Source organism: Armigeres subalbatus, chromosome 1 (genome assembly GCF_024139115.2).
Source record: "Armigeres subalbatus isolate Guangzhou_Male chromosome 1, GZ_Asu_2, whole genome shotgun sequence".
Classification (NCBI taxonomy): Eukaryota; Metazoa; Arthropoda; class Insecta; order Diptera; family Culicidae; genus Armigeres; species Armigeres subalbatus.
Genome location: NC_085139.1, coordinates 46,861,185 through 46,877,538, shown reverse-complemented (window position 1 = coordinate 46,877,538; position 16,354 = coordinate 46,861,185). Strand labels below are relative to the sequence as shown.

General features: G+C 40.2%; 1 protein-coding gene across 7 annotated transcripts in view; it reads right to left on the bottom strand.

Moving 5' to 3' along the window:
• LOC134225142 (serum factor response D-like) overlaps positions 1-16,354 on the bottom strand; it is a 692,637-nt gene that overhangs the window by 238,046 nt on the left and 438,237 nt on the right. The gene's annotated exons all lie outside the window — the stretch shown is intronic.

The window sequence follows — 16,354 nt, the reverse complement described above, 5'->3', positions numbered from 1 at the left end:
TCCATAGTAGGGTTTTCATACAACGCCCAGCATTGTTTCTAAAACTGTTCTGGTAGTCACTAAATTTCTAGGAATCAATAATGATAGAACAAAATTATCGTGAAAACGTGAAGAACTAATTCGTTAGAATTAAAATTCACGAAAATGAAAACCCAAAAAACTCTCGTCGAAAAGCAGACTAAATTCCTTTTGTAATGTAGAGCCATTAAGAAGAAAAAGAAGAAAACATCTTTTGCGCAAATAATCACAACGATGAGATAACTAGGCATGCTCGTTAGCATAAGATGAGATGCGATGATCAAGCATGCTTTTTCAATCTGCGGGTGGGTTGCGTGTCGGTAGATGATTCATCGCGCTATTATGATAGTCCTGGTCTACCAGTTCTATTTATTGTGATAAGTGAAAAAACGGAACGTCTGATTGTTTGTTTATCTCTCCAGATTAGTCGGAACGGTGGTGATTAGTGACGATTTTTTTTTTGTGATGATAAGTTCGTTCCCAGTGGTCCATCAATAAATAGCAGAGCTGTTTGCCTTCATAAATGCTAAGTGGAGAAACTTTTGAATAAATTAGTAGACTTAGAATTGACTGAGGTTCTGTGAAACTGCACTAAACGCCTTTTTGACGATTTGTAGTGAGTTGGAGCTGCTTCATGAAAACATGGATGGGAAATTGGGGAATTTTTCGTTTGCAATATGCACGATTTAGCAGAACCTGGGTCCTGGACCAATTGTTTTGTAGTTTGGGGAAATATTATAGATAGGGAGCCGGTAATATGTCTAATTCTTGCTAAAGGCTCAAACGGTCTACATAAAGCAAAAGAAAGTTGCATTGAATTATTTTCTAAGCTGTGACACAGATTGTTCACGCGGAAATGTCCACCGCGACCATTCTTGGTCATGTATAAAAATATTGTTTGCTGGATCGTAAAAGCAGCCTGTTGAGTTTTATCACACACTCTCTAAGTCTTATGTCGAATTCGTTTTTAAAAAGTTCCAACCTAGGTTGGAACCAGTTCCAACCTAAGTGCTGTCAAAGTGTTTTTTTATTCGCTCAGGTTGGAACTAGGTTCGCACTAGTTCCAACCCCAAAGCTGTCGGGTTCGCACTGTGTTGTTTCACGGTTTCGCACCGGGTTCACCAATACAACTGTACTTCAACTGTCAAAACCACGTGGGTGGGTGGGACTGGGCGGAATAAACAAGCAGAAGGGAGAAACGAAACTGTCTGTTCATTAAAATAAAATGCGCGCTAAAAATCTTTTTTTCGGGGAATTTTGTGATATTTGTTATTAAAGTTTCAAATGAAATTATTCCGGTACTGTTGTTTAGATTCAGTTTAAAAAATAATTGTCAGGGAAGTTATGTATTCGTAAGTTCATTCAGGTTTTCCTCACAGATGGTGTCCTAAATTAGGTCGGTGGATGGAATTATGTTGTTTGAGAATTCCCCTTGAAACCCGTTTACAAAATCCGCTAAGAATTGTCAGAAAAATATATTTGAGGAATACAGAATAGAATTATTTCTTTTGCAGAATTTCTTTTGAAATTCTTCCAAAAACTCTTTTGAGCGTTTCAGAATTTTCTTCGGGAATTCTGCCAGAAATTACTTCAGAAATTCTTTCAGTAATTCTTTCTTGAGTTTTTGGCGATATCTTTCAGGCATTCCTCCTTATTTTTTTTCCAAGGATCCTTTCGAGATGAATTCCTTTGGAAATTCTTTTAGGAATATCTTTGCATACTGTTCCTGGATTTTCTCTGGAAGTTGCTACAAGAATTTATTTGAAAATTTCTACAATGTAAGTCTTCTGGAATACAGGAACTTACTCGAAGTTTTCTTCAGGAATTGCTCCGCGAATTTCGTACATAAATTCCCCCGGAAGTACCTTGAGCAATTCCTCCGGGAGATTCTTGAAAATTGAAAATGCACGGGGCCCAAAATCCGGCGGAAAATTTTCCCGAGGTGTGAGGCTCCCTTTATCAGGAGAGGTAGCGTGGAAAAAAATTAGCAAATCCTGGAGAATTTTTATTACATGCTTCTGAGTGTCCTCCGAAAATAAACTTTTGCAGAAATAGATGATTTTTTGTAGAATAAAAAATCTCTTTTACATGAATTCTATACGGAATTCTTGGTATTAAAATGTACACGGGATTATTGAATATAATTAAATAGGGGAACTGTTCCGATCTCCATCTCACTGAACATATATTCATCTCATAGGGAAACAAAGAAATGCAGCACCAATTTCGTTACCTCTTTTTGTCAACATGCGTGCTCACTGCTGAGAGAAATCACAAAAATAATAAACAATCCAATTTCCTTTCAATTGCTTTGTTTTTGATGGGATGAATATCGGAGGCATGAGATGAATTCCAGGAGCAGTTTTCCTATTTATATCAACCCAAAAGTAAATTCCACTATCCGCACTGCCAGTGCACTGGATGTCCTGGATCATATGTTTCGAATCAAAACAAACGCGATGCTACGCACACCAACATATCCACTGACAGATGGAACTGAAAATGTTTTTTTATTCAGGGTTCGGGTTGGCACTGACCCAGGTTTAAAAACGAATTCGACATTATAAAAAGGGGGATTACCACCTCGCAAATTTTTCGCACTGAAAAACAACTGAATTTTTTTTTTTTTTTCAATTTCTGTAATCTTTAATTCTTTTTATTTCAAATCCAAAATAATTATTACTTCACCTCTATTCAGCTCTTAAAGTTGGTCACCTCTATTCAGCTGGTTGAAGTTCAAACTTTAGATGAAAGAATCGGTGTTGATAAATGTCAATAAGTATCATAGTATATCCATTTTTCAAAATAACAATCATTAGGGAGTTCCAAACGGCAAAACGCACCAATTAGAAAAGTCGACCCCGTCCTTGAGCGTTGTTTCCGGTGTGCGCCAAATGACCGTACCGCACTGGAGCGTAGCACCAACAACAGTTATGGGGAAGTAACAGCTTTGCACACTAACACACCTATTAGACAAACTCTATTGTGTGTTCAATTTTCACGAGCCATTAATTGCGCTATCTTCCCACCGCCCATTTCCTCCATTCCCCTTCAAAATTTAGTCAGTAACATTTGTCGTAAGAGCAAATGGGCTGATACGGACCTCTCGACAAAATTAGCTATAAACAATTAATTGAATTTAAGAATATCCATGAATTATTGAATGATTTTCTAACTCTTATTTTTTTAATAATTTGTAATGTTTTGTAGATACATAACTTGAAATTTTTGTTTGGTGGCCTCTATTTTGAAATTTTGAAATTGAATTCATGTGGAGTGGTGAATTTGATCTTAAGCAAAATTGAAAGAGACACATCCATAGTCTTATATGCAACATAGCATACAGACTGAACCTTCTCCCTATCTCAAGCAGTGCAACTTTCACCATCATCCCGTACTCGTCCGTGTTGTCTCGTCGCGATGAACAAGCAATAAAAGTGTTTCTCATAATTTAAATATGAGAATCTGATAAGTGCAGCTACTTAGCCTAGCATACGTGCACCAGGCGTTCCGAGCCGAAAGCACTTATTAAAACATTCACAAACTTGTCGGAAATGGTTGAGCGGTGAACGATTCCACCCTACCCAAGACTAGGCAACCTATGTAGTTCGGTTGCGGGTGGGATTGAAAGCGCAGGGTGAGGACAGTCAATAATTAACATTATAAGCTCAGTTGGCAGCAGAATTAGCAACGGTTAAATTCGCTGGAATGGGTTTATTTTTAGTACGGGGGATGATTTGTGTTTGTTCAGTAATAAGAGTCGAGCGACAAAAACGGAAACATGGGTACTATGCTAACCAGACAGTCACTCACGCGAAACGATCCGATAGCACACGATAACGGAAGATAAGTAAATTTCCTATGTTAAAAATATCGTCATCGGGGATGACAATGGGTTTGGAGGATGAGAAAAGATCATCGCTATCACCCACAGTCTGGACGTCTGATAATAAAATCTCCCAAAAAGATCTCATGTAGTTTAGTTTTATTTCCCTTAGATACATTCAATTTATTCTACAAGCATTCTAAGTGGTTTAAACACTGACCCATTCTCGCTCCGATGACGGTACATTTATTTTTATGGCAGTCTTATTAACGGAAAAGGATGGCTTCGTTGTATTTTGTTCTGATATGCTTTGGTGGAGAGGGTGGGTGAGAGGAACTTGAATAAAGGTTTTATGATTTATTCAGTAGACTATTTCTAGATCAACATTTGAAAAGGGCGTAACGGCCAAAATTTATTCTTTCCGCTTATGCATCTCCATACATAGCTTTATACACAATGGTAAAAAATAAATTTTGGCTGTTACGCCCTTTGAACATGTTGGCCTAGATTGCTCATAAGTAAAAATTGATTAAATAATGCTGCTTTTCCCACGTTTCTCGAAAATGTTACTTTCCTGTATTGCAAATGTATATGTTTTCGCTGGCTGCACAGCAATTTTTGAAAAGATTCACACAACCGCAAAACATTCTGTCGGAGTTCGAAAAAATGCCATGCTCCGAAGCTCCGAAGAATCTCCATAGTATCTTCTCGTGGAAATTCGGAGTTTCACTTGGAAATTTTGAAGTACTTCCTTTGATAAATCAGAAGAGAGAATTATCCAACGAAATTCCGATTTCTGCTCTCGTCGCTAGTAGACATTAACCTTTCTACAGTATTCGAATCGATACAACCCGAATCGCACTTTTAAATTGCAATAATTGCAAACGCAATAATGTGGAAGTTTAAAGCTTCTTGGCTTTTCCTATTTCGTGGAAAACTATGTTCCTACTTTTAAGGACGTTCCTGGGCTCCAAAAAACTCACACTTACAGTGTTCGAGTCATATTGACACGAATTTGACTAAGCAATACCAACGGTATTTCTCAGGCTAATTTACATGTTTATATACCCAAAATAATCGCTCAACTCATCCATTTTCCGTAACAGTTCTCAGATTGATGATCGGCCACACCCAAATTCTGTAATCGCCAGTGGAAAGATTGACAGATGGACAAAAATTTCAAAATAATACCGCGCAACGTCGATTTTATTATGCGAAAATTTCCGAACAAATATATCAGCGATATGAAATGTGATGCTGTCAATATTCCTGCAGATGTTCTAGATTTTTTAAATCATTCTGGAGTTCAAACCTGAAGGTTCCACCACGTCAACTAATATCCAGTAGAAACCCTTTGTTTCCATATAGGACCATAAAGGCTATGCGTATGGCTTACGAATCCTTCTGGCATTGGCGTAACTAATGAAAAAGTCTAGGGGGGGCTAACTTTTTTTTAAACTTTTACTTTTTAACACTCATAACACAGAAAGTTTACCATTTTCGCTCGATTCAACTGATGTATATTGTTGGTCTACCAGATATCAATGGAAGACTTAAATATTTCAAATGATGTTCATCAACGCTCAGCCCTGTTACAAAAATCTAGAAATCTCGTAGGATTCCCAAAATCCTTGGTAGGTTCGCTCGCCTTAAATAGAATGTGAAGCACGATCCTGATTTTTCAAGGATTTTTTGATTTGATTCGAACCTAGAATACATTATAAATTAAATATTGGATAAATTAGTTGGTTAAACTTTTTGCGCCAGCTTTCAATTTAGTGGCCTGACAATTCCTACGAGCTTTCAAACGGCGATCTGACCACAACAAACTAACCTCTCTTTTCTGTTAGAAACTTCTAGGATGATTTAAAAAAATCAGTTTTACATCCTAATACTTGGTCGTTAATTTTCAATTTAGTTAAAAAAAATTGCAACAAATTAACTTATAGGTAGAAGCATTTGTTTACACATAGGAACATTCAACACATCTTTTCTCTCAGTAGGTCTGTTCCACGCCTACTGAGACATTTTCACTGGTTTCATTGCTGCAGCGACAATAGAGAATTAAATAGTATGGGGAGTTTTTAAAATCTTTCCGAAAGAATACAAAGTTCTTTCTTATTAAACTTTTAGTTACCTCTACTTGAAATCTAAAAGTTTTACCGAACCTTTCTTAAGAAGCCTACAATGGTAATTAAAATGCGCTGCAGCTTTTAGGATTGGTATTAGTTAGGAAGGTTAAGATCATACGCTCGATTTAGATAACAATTACTCACAAAACCTGGAAAAACTTGAAAATATATAATATATTTTTCTATTTACTTGATGATGAGGTATTTCCTTTGGTATTTCATAAGTTATAACGTGTTTTGAGGGGTCCAGATTTTGTCGTGAGCAAGCCTTATAACAATTGCTCGAAGTTCAAAAACTTGAGCGAATAGATTCAACTTGCTGTAGTCTTTTGAAGAGAGCGATTGGATAATGAAGACAATCCTTTCTCTGCATTTACCGCCGTATATAATCAGTGGACTAGATATGTGCAATACTTATACAAAGTAACAAATTTTCTAGGGGGGGCTAGCCAGATCCTAGGTGGGGCTATAGCCCCCCCTAGCCCCCCTGTAGTTACGCCAATGCCTTCTGGAGTTTAGGCCCATTTATCTACCAGATCAACTAGGCTTGGATCCATCTGTTAGCAGGCTTTGATGTCTATACAAGATCATTTGGTAGGAACTCTAGAATTCTTTGAAGAACTTAAATCAATTTTTTGAACTTATTTAATCATTAATCATGAGCAAGCTATCTAAGAGCCTGTAAAGACATGATTAGTCGCAATCGATTTTGTACCGAGCCTAGTTGACCTGGTAGACCATTTTTTCTGAATTCCAGAAGATTTGGGGAGCTTGGTTCATCGTATTTGGACTTGACAAAATCGATAACCAGAATCTCCAGTTAGCCTTGTGACCTTGTGAGCTAATGCGTAGGATTGCTAATCCGGAGATAGGGGGGTTCGATTCCCGGTTCGTCCCAGGATGTTTTCGCTGCCAGGGAAAAGTGAATCAGTTGTACTTGCCACACAAGATACATAATCATGCATTATTGGTGGGCATAGAAAACCTTTTAAATAATAACTGACTAATAATAACTGCTAAAACAAGTAGGCCAAGTTCCGTTGGGAATGTAGAATGCCATAGAAGAAGAAGAGCAATGCCAGAAAGAGCACACACATTTGTTTCTATTGCTGCTAGGTTGACCATATGGTATCCTAAAGGAGGTAAAGGAGAAGGTTGCTCTTTTTTCATTAAGAACCAGATGTCCTCCTTTTGCGCTGAAATGTATTATTTATTATTTAATCAGACTAAGGCCAAAGTGGCCTGTGCGGTATATAAGAGTCTTCTCCATTCGGCTCGGTCCATGGCTACACGTCGCCAACCACGCAGTCTACGGAGGGTCCGCAAGTCATCTTCCACCTGATCGATCCACCTTGCCCGCTGCGCACCTCGCCTTCTTGTACCCGTCGGATCGTTGTCGAGAACCATTTTCACCGGGTTACTGTCCGACATTCTGGCTACGTGCCCGGCCCATCGCAGTCGTCCGATTTTCGCGGTGTGAACGATGGATGGTTCTCCCAACAGCTGATGCAATTCGTGGTTCATTCGCCTCCTCCACGTACCGTCCGCCATCTGCACCCCACCATAGATGGTACGCAGCACTTTCCTTTCGAAAACTCCAAGTCCGCGTTGGTCCTCCACGAGCATCGTCCAGGTCTCGTGTCCGTAGAGGACTACCGGTCTAATTAGCGTTTTGTAGATTGTCAGTTTGGTACGGCGGCGAACTCTATTCGATCGGAGCGTCTTGCGGAGTCCAAAGTACGTACGATTTCCAGCCACTATGCGTCTCCGAATTTCTCTGCTGGTGTCATTTTCGGCAGTCACCAGTGAGCCCAAGTACACAAATTCTTCTACCACCTCGATTTCGTCACCACCGATGCAAACTCGCGGTGGATGGCTCACATTGTCTTCTCTTGAACCTCTTCCTATCATGTACTTCGTCTTCGACGTGTTGATGACTAGTCCGATCCGCTTAGCTTCCCTCTTCAGTCTGATGTAGGCTTCCTCCATCTTCTCAAAGTTACGTGCCATAATATCTATGTCGTCGGCGAAACCAAATAGCTGGACGGACTTATTGAAAATTGTACCACTCGTGTTAATCCCTGCTCTTCGTATTACCCCTTCCAAAGCGATGTTGAATAGCAAACACGAAAGACCATCACCTTGCCGTAACCCTCTGCGGGTTTCGAAGGGACTCGAGAATGCCCCTGAAACTCGAACTACGCACATCACTCGATCCATCGTCGCTTTGATCAACCGTGTCAGTTTTTCCGGAAAACCGTGTTCGTGCATTAGCTGCCATAGCTGGTCCCGATCGATTGTATCATATGCGGCTTTGAAGTCGATGAATAGATGATGTGTGGGCACGTTGTATTCGCGGCATTTCTGCAGTACTTGGCGAATGGCGAACACCTGGTCCGTGGTGGAGCGTTCGCCCATAAAACCCGCCTGGTACTGCCCCACGAACTCCCTTGCAGTTGGTGCTAGTCGACGGCATAAAATTTGGGAGAGTACCTTGTAGGCGGCGTTCAGCAATGTGATTGCGCGGTAGTTGCTACAATCCAGCTTATCGCCCTTTTGTAGATGGGACACACGACACCTTCCATCCACTCCTGCGGCAAAACTTCCTCCTCCCAAATCTTGGTAATGACCCAGTGCAGCGCTCTAGCCAGTGCCTCACCACCGTGTTTAAATAGCTCTCCCGGTAGTTGGTCAACCCCAGGGGCTTTGTTGTTCTTCAGCCGGCCAATCTCCTCCTGGATTTCCTGGAGATCCGGAGCCGGTAGAATTATGTCCTGCGCGCGTTCTCCCAGGTCCATCACCATACCGCCATCTTCGTCTGCCACATCGTCATTCAGGTGTTCTTCGTAGTGCTGCCGCCACCTTTGGATCACCTCACGCTCGTTCGTAAGAAGGTTCCCGTTTATGTCCTTACACATATCAGGCTGTGGCACGTGGCCCTTACGTGAACGGTTCAACTTCTCATAGAACTTTCGTGTGTTATTAGCGCGGTACAGTTGCTCCGTCTCTTCACGGTCTCGATCTTCCTGCTGGCGCTTTTTCCTCCGGAAAATCGAGTTTTGTCTGTTCCGCGCCTGTTTATATCGTGCCTCGTTCGCCCTCGTGCGGTGTTGCAGCAATCTCGCCCATGCTGCATTCTTCTCTTCCACTAACTGCTCACATTCGCCGTCATACCAGTCGTTTCTCTGATCCGGGGGCACCGTGCCAAGTGCAGCGGTTGCGGTGCTACCAATGGCGCTAAATGTACTCCTTTTTAAAATTTTTTGAGATAATAGTTGCATAAATAACTATTTCTGAAGAGATGATAGTTTAACAAACAATAATACAACAGAGATCTATTCGCAAACAAAACGTTGCACACGTTGGCGTTTCTGCTTCCTAATCTGGAATATTTTCCTCCATGACTTAGTATGGTAAAAGACGACTAGAAATAATTTTCATGTGAGAATTACGGCTATCTCAGTCTTAAGACCCATGAAACGGGCAACGTTTTTTTACCATTGGATGCGGCCTTTTTCAAGAGAAAAATTGGTCAACCGTTTTCGTACTATATAAACTAGGACAAGAACGATTGACCAATTTTATCCCTTGAAAAAGGCAACATCTTATAGCCGAAACGTCGGGCAGAATAAAACGTTAACCTTTTAATGGTTTTTGAGAACGAGACAGCCGCAATTCTTACAATTTTCCCTATCGAAAATGAAATGCGTGAATTACAGTAATACAGGTGTCGAAGATATAAGAAGAATCGAAATAGTGAGAAATGAATTAGGAAAAAATGCAAATGCTTCTGATAATTTTCTTCAAGTTTACACCCATGAATATGTGAGCCAGGTCAGTTGTAAATGCACAGTGACCGGCCGTGTCAGAATGCAGCTCTTCAAATGAATGGATAGGAAAATGTCTACGTGATTGATTGAGTCATGTGCACTTCGACGAGAAAGCACTAAGATGTTAGATATAAAGGGTAAATAGGGAAGTGCGGCTGCGTTCTATTTGGTAAACGAAATGAGGTGTTGTAGCGTGCAGTTTGATCGATCGAACGCACACTTATTTATTTACTAATCGATCGCACAAAGCAGAACAAAACATAAAACACGATCAAAAGCGAACTCGCATCGTGGAACTCGAACAATTCATCTTTGAATCCCGATCTACTCAGAACGCGGAGAATTCCTTTTCATTCCGACACTCGGATAATTTACGCTTCGGTACTTGAACAACTTGTTTCACTAAACTCTGATAAGTTGTGTCTCAGAAGTCGGAAAAAATGTCTTAGAGCGCAGAGATTGTAAATCCGGAACACAAAGCAAGTATTCTTGATAATTCATACCTTGCAACTCGAACAATTTATAATATTGCGGAACACGGAAAAACTGCATCTCGAAATTACAACTGGCTCGTGACGAATATCTTCTTTGATATTCGGACAATATAAAAAAGACTGGAACATCGTCTTCGATCAGAGGTCGTACAGACTGAACACTTAGCACCTAGACAACGGACAGGATACATAACACCCAGTGGACCGGTGGAGAATTTTTCGATCACGAAAAGTTTTCTCCTTACCGGGGCGGGAATCGAACCCACGCTCCATAACCCATGCGTCTAGACGATTGATGTCGCTAACCGCACGGCCACGAAGCCCATATGTTTCCGGCAACCCGGTAAATTTAAATCTCGATGGCAAATTTACATTTTCAGGTACTAAAACTTTCTGATTACGATGCGCATAAAACAGGGACGTATGGAAGGGTACATAAATACTATGCGTTACATAAATATGATGGGGTTATAAAGCACCCTCTCACATCCCCCTACTTCCCCGGAGAAGGTTGATTTAGTTGAAAACGAACTGAAACCAAATCGGAATCAATAGATATTGAGAACCCAGCACATTTGCCGGATCGAACCAGTGAGTAAATTTCGATGCTTCCGAAACCCTCCCCGTGCTAAACAAAACCAGTAGCCTTGCGTCGCTCGGATTTCCTTTAACTGTGCGAGACCAGCACCAATGGCTCCGTTACATTTACCGGATCGAACCAGTGAGCAAACTTCAATGCTCCCGGAACTACCCCCCCCCCCCCCGTGCAAAACACAAACAGTAGCTCTGGATCACTTAGATTTTCTTCAGCTACGAGAAACCAACACCAGTGACTTTGATACATTTCGAATAATTATAGAAGCATCAACTATTCCACGTCCGTTCTTAACGATTAATACTTCTCGAAATTTTGACATCATGCTCGCCACTTACCTTTTTGTCAGGCTTCTGGAACCATCTGGAACCATTGTCAGCCAGGTGAAACGTAGTATTAGGTTTTCTGTTGTGTACATAAGAACCTACCTGTAATTCTGTTCATGTTGAACTATTATTTCCATTAGAACTGTACTTGTGTGTGAAGAAAATGCCGCCTAAGAAAGGCGGCTCCTGGCAGGATCGCCATTTGAAAAATCTACATTGTGCTCCTACTGTTGGCGACTAACCACCCTTTCACATATCTCAGAAATGGAAAATTCATATAGCAAAGTAGAATTTATTTTTTAACTGTTTGTTTAATTATTTACGAAATTCTTTAACAGCACTTTCAGAATCCCAATTTTTATGATCAGATTATTTTGAATTATTAAGTTTACGCCACAATACACGTTTCAAGGCCACATCTTTCCATTCTTGATTGTGCCCCACGCTCACAAAATGGGCTAGTCAGCCCACCTCGCTCGCTGCGGTCCACGCCTTCGTGTACCCGCTGGTACCCGGTCTGCAATTTTCCTAGAAAGGCCTATATTCCTAGTCTCGCTTCTCCATTTTCCATTTAACAAGAAATACCTACCATTCACATTCTACGAAGTATTTAATAGCAGGAATTGCAAACCAGCATTCGATTTTTTGAGCAAGGATACTAACTAAATGATGGGATATCGATCTTAGTTATCTAACCGCTTAGTAAACAAAGTGCAATGTTAGTCTTGGAGAAAATTGTTTTCATAGCTTTTACTATAGCAGCATTTTCGCAACGCGTACAAACCCCGAACTGCGCTGACTATCCGCATCATCATTAAACTTTCAAATGATTATATCTGTTTAGAGTGCTCGCAAAAGATAATATACTGTGCTTAAAATTCTTTCTAATTGTATCGACTACAACGATTCCGTCTATCAAAAAAGTGCCCAAAAGAAAATTAAAAGTATCAATTGACAAAATTCGGAAGAGTTGATGAAGAATTTGAGTGTGAGTACACTGGTGAAATCATTTTGCTGAAAAAACGGTTGGCCGAATAGCCTAATTGGCGGAAATGGTCGTTTTCAGAAAGGGCCATTTGGTCGAAATGTACATTTGGCCGAATATGTTGGTCGGCTAATTTGATCATTTTGGATTTTTTTTTTAAATATTAACGAAATAATCGTTTGAATTTCGCCGAAGACTTTTGATGAATTTCCCCAGAAATTTTTCAATTTATTCCAGAATATTAATTTGGAAACTATTTTCAAATTTTCCACGGGAACTACTTTGAAGATTCGAGAACGCTTTGTAATTACCAAGAGAAACTCTTTTGATTTCCTAAAGAAAATTGTTTGAAGTTTTAGCGGAAATTTTTTCGAATTTAACATGAGAATCACTTCAGAATTTAAACGGGGAGTTGTTTCAAATTCCTACAGGAAATATTCGGAATATCCACAGAAGTTTCCATTAAGTTTCTGTTGAGAGTTCTTCGAAATTGTATTATGTTTTAACGTTAGATTTCTTAGTATTGATTAAATAAGACGGCTAGTTTGGCATAGCCAACGTCAAAACATAAAATTCTTTAGAATATCCGAGGCAGATTTTAAGCAGTTTTCAGGGAAACTCTCAGAAATTTTTACGGGAAATTCTTCAAAGTTCCGCGGAAGATTGTTAAAAATGTAGATTTCATCAAAAACAATTGAACTCCAACGATTTTTTTTGAATTCTACAGGAATTTCTTTGTATTGTCCATAACAAATTCATGGAAAATTCGATTGGCCGAAAGCGACAGACGGAAGAACTGATAGGTTGGCCGAAAAAGCTGTTTGCTCTAACAGGTCGTCTGGCTGAAATGATCGTTTGGCCGAAGAAGTCATTATACCGTTTAGCCGTTAAAATCGTTTGACAGAGTGAGCCAAACGGCCGAAAATGTCATTTGGCAAAATGTCAACTACTGAAAGGGTAATATTCTCAAAAATGTCAACTCGTTTGTCGAAATGATCACTGAACAAAATTTCTTTTCAAGTCGATAGTGGCCCTCAAGCCGAAAGTCATCCAGTCAAATTCCATTTACTGTACTTGTTTAACGACTGTAGGATCTTAAGCTTTAGGGATTTTCTTTCAACCTTGGCAGTCTGACAGACTCCCAAGGCTGAAAGAAAATCCCTTAAGCCAAATTCCATTTAGTCGAACTGAACGTTTATCCAAAACTGTTATCAGCATGAAAGTGGTTTGACCGAACATGTAGCTTGGCCAAAAGCGACATACAGCCGAAAGAAACATTCAGCCGAAATGGTAATTCGATCGAAAGAGTGGTTAGCCCTAACAGGTTATTTGGCTGAAAATGCTGTTTGGCCGAAAAAGTGGGTTGACCGAATAGGCATTTGACCGACAATGCTGTTTAGTAAGAATGGTCATTTGACAGAAAATGACTTTCTGCAAAACAACCATTTTGGCCAAACGGCATTTTCTGCGTAAAGTGTCGTTCGGCTGACTTGGTCATTTTGCCAAAAAGTCGTTTGGCCGAATAGGTCATTTGGCAGAGAATGCCATTTGGTTAAAAGGGTTTGGTTTTGCAGAAAGGACATTTTCGTGACAAATGGCTCTTTCTGCCAAATGATGATTCCTACCAAACGGCAATTTCGGTCAAACGATTTTTTTTTTTGGACAAATTTCCAATTCGGACCTCTCACTCGTATGTCCCTTTCGGCCAAACTACATTTTGGGTCAAACCATTTTCGACCTGATAAACAGTTTCAGATGAACATTCAGTTCGGCTTAATGAAATTTGGTTAGAAGACGTTTGGCTTAAAGGCCACTATCGACATGAAAAGTGGAAAGGTTACGAAATTTTATTCAATGGTCGTTTGACAAAAAAGGCCATTTCTCCGTTAAATGTTATTTGGCCAAACGGGTGGACATTTTTGACCATGTTATCCTGTCAGTAATTGATATTTGCCCGTATGACTCCGTTGGGTCAAATGACATTTTCTGCCAAATGGCCCATTATGTCAAACTACCTTGTCGGCCAAACGGCATTTTCGGGCGTATGACCTATTTAGCCAAATGACCATTACGACCAAATGTTAGGGCAAACAACTTTTCGGCGAAATTACCAGTTTGGCCGTTTGTCGCTTTCGGTCAATGGAATTTCCCAAGAATTTCTTATGGGCAATACAAATAATTTCCCGAAACAATCTGAAAATCTCATCATGTAAATTTCGACGAATTTTCCGCCGAAATGCCAAACAGATTTATTTGGGAATTCCAACGTGATTTGAACGTGTTGATTCCTAAGAATTCAAGAAGCTTCAAAGTAGTTCCCGTGAAAAATACGAAAATAATTCCGAGTGAATATTTTGGAAAAACTAAAAAAAAACCCTAAGAAGTTCATCCCCTTTTTCCGGCGAAATCCAAAAGATTCTAAAGTTAATGTCTTGAAAATACCACGAAAAATCGTCTCAACATCCCTGGGCATAAAAATATCATCGTACTAGCCTCACGATATACGAATGCAGAAATGATAACTGGGGTTAGGATCCTCGTAGTTAATAACTGTGCCTAGCTGCGAGGCGGCAATATACCAGTGCGGAATGTAATGCCAATGAAGAAGAAGAAGAGCCATCTGAGATGCGTTATGTGTGTGTGTTTCGTATTTCATTGTCACCAGAAGGCGCTGGAGTGAAATATCAAACTCGAAGGATTACGACGCTTGCGCCTCTATAGTTGTTAAGCGCCCAATCAATCAAATTCAAATTGATCGTTGAAGTCATGGTCTATGGTTATCTCTCTAGTGTTACGTCTGTTTGTCTGTGGCTGTAGTATTTCGTTACTATACCCAAACAAAGGGGCCCTCCATAGCCGTGCAGCAAGATGCGCCGCTACAAAGCAAGACCATGCTCACTTTGAACAAAATGCAATCAAAATCATCGCCACGGAAACATTATCGCGAAATGCTAAATGCACTGTGAGTGGACGCAACCAGAAGGAGGTGCAAACGTTGAAGACAACGAAATCCGATGGAAGCACCATAAGTGGCTGATTGACCACCTGCGAAAAATTGAACCCACCGTCTAAAAGGTAAACAATGGAACATGTGTTGAATGAGACATCTGTTTCTCTGTCTGTGATGCAAATATGAATCGAAGGGCTGCAGTGTTCTTGTCCAGCTTTGAAGTTGCTTTTGATTGAAAGGTCTAATTTAGGCTGAGGGGAAAGCTTTGTCTTGCTCCTGCCAAATGAATGTTGACCACTGGGATGAGCGCTTTATTGGTTACGGATCTTGGAAGTCCATTAGGTTCTCTGGTTATACGTTTATAAGAAAAAAAAAAAAAACACTTTTTATCGGCAGAGAATTTGAAGCCAACTGAATCTGCCCATTTGATAACAGAACTATCTGCATGCTGCATGTAGTTTCCGTCTTATAGCCACCGAGTGCTTTCAACGGCTATTTGCCCGTTATCGTCAGCCTATGAGAATATGTCACACCTTTGGGTAGGGAAAGGTTTCGGTTCGTGGTAGCCATACTCTTCGTGCGTAGAGGAAATACTCTGTCTTCAATCTCATAAGGCCTGTTCCTGTAGGTAACAAGAGCTTTTTTTCTTCCGGATGGTCGTCTGGAAGTTGATTGACTGACCGAAGTGCTTTCCTTCTGGCTTTTACCATTTTCTTTGTTTCCTGTACCTCCAATGAACTACTTCGCTGCCCGGCTTAGAACTGGTTCTTGGGATAGTTTCTAAGGCCAATTTGAGTACAGAATCAACAAAGATGAATATATTAGCAGGCACTAATACGCCGATCATATACTCAGACTAAGGCCAGAGTGGCCTTTGCAGTACACAAAAGTCTTCTCCATTCAGATCAGTCTAAGGCTTTCTGAAAACTCCATGGTCCTCCACGAGCATCGCCCAGGTCTCTAATACATTGGTGTGGCTCTGAGATGGTAAAGAATTGTTCACTGCCACAAATCGAACCTTTTTCAAGTCGCATCAAGAAAACAATAATAGTAAATTGATCATTTATCTAAAGGCGGTCATGCTTTTAATATTATCATATTCGTCGAAAGTTTTCTTACATAAATTCGAACAGAAATGACAAGCAGAAGATTTATTTACGCTTTATGACTTAAACACGTGTTTTTATGCACAAACAAC